The following is a 1,446-nucleotide window of genomic DNA, read 5'->3' as shown; positions in this document are numbered from 1 at the left end:
CAATGCGGCCTTTTGGAACTCTTCTTATGCCACAGATGTTATTACCGTTGGGAGTCTCCAGGAGATTTTGAGCCTTGCAATGTTGTATAGCAAATACAGTGAAGCTGGCAGCCATGCTTCTGTTAAGAAAACAGGAGTGTGTGCCAGCCCCTCATTCTTCATTACTGAGCTATTAATTCAAGTTCTCTTAGGAAAGCATCCAACAGTGAAAATACAGGCTCTGAGCAGCCACAAGTTGGAGCGGAGCCCTCCATCCTGGGTGGTACAGACCTTCATTAGAGAACTGAATTCTCTCGGTTTAGCCACCTCGTGAGTCAAATGTTCACAGATGCAAAGCGGCTCCCTTTGAATGGGAGTGGAACATGGCCTGCAAGGTGACAGCGATCAGACTGTAGGTTCTGTTCAACATTGCTAACTTCTGAAATCGCAGAATCCAAGAGGACTGGCTGCTCCTTAGAGGAGGAATTCACACACAGCATGCCAGATGAGAACTAAAGAACGAGTAAGATTTTTACAAAAGGAAGTGGTAGTGGCAGGGATGGAGGGAGAGGGCATCCTGGGGAAGAAGATGAGGGAGGAGCTGGCACAATGGTAGAGAGGGAGGGAACGGGATATCAGCACGAGAGAGCAATCCGTGTGGAGGGTTCAGAGTTTATCAGAAAGGCTTTGGAGAGCCATTAAAGGGGAAATGACAGAATAAGGTTTGTATTTAGTGAGATTTTCCCAGGAAGCAGTGGAGGATAAACTGATAGAGGCAAGGAGACCACTCCAATTGCTTTTAAGCGATCATAGGGCAAAACGGTATGGGCTAACCAAGCTGGTGGCAGTGAGGAGAATGGGAAGGAAGAGATTCAAAAGTAATTAAAGTAGGAAGAATTATCCAATAATAGAAACTGATTACGGAGGATAAAAAAGGAGCAGGGAGAGAGGGGGGGTGTCCTAGAATAACTGTCAGGTTTCTGGTGTGGGCAACAAGGTGGACACAGGGGCCACTTCCTTAGGAAGAAATATAGGGTAGGGACATGGGGTGGAGGAACCTTTCCCAGCTGTGGTTTTACTAGAGAAGTAAACCCTAATGCCCTAAGGCCTCCACTGCCTGGAATCAATGAACATCTCTCCCCTGCACCTAGCATGGTACCAGTAGTTCTGTTCCTCACTTCGGAAGAAAATAGGCACTTGTGTCATTTTCTGCGTCCGATGGTTCAGATAAAGAACCCCAGTGGAAAAAGGTTTAGATAATGCAGGTTTACTTATGCTAAGGACATGGGAGATGGAATTGCCTTGAAGAAGTGTATACAATTGAATCAGGATAAAAGGGTGAGGAGCCTGAGAGAGAGAATCTGGAGATGCAGTGAGAAAATCAAGAGACAGTGTTCTCATGGGAGCCAAGGAGAAGGTAATTTTAAAAAGGAGAGGAGGCTAAAGCTGTTTCCCAAGGTGTGGTTA

Source organism: Pteropus alecto, unplaced genomic scaffold, assembly GCF_000325575.1.
Source record: "Pteropus alecto unplaced genomic scaffold, ASM32557v1 scaffold111, whole genome shotgun sequence".
Lineage (NCBI taxonomy): Eukaryota > Metazoa > Chordata > Mammalia > Chiroptera > Pteropodidae > Pteropus > Pteropus alecto.
The sequence above is the reverse complement of the archived record's forward strand: the minus strand, read 5'-3'. Positions refer to the sequence as shown.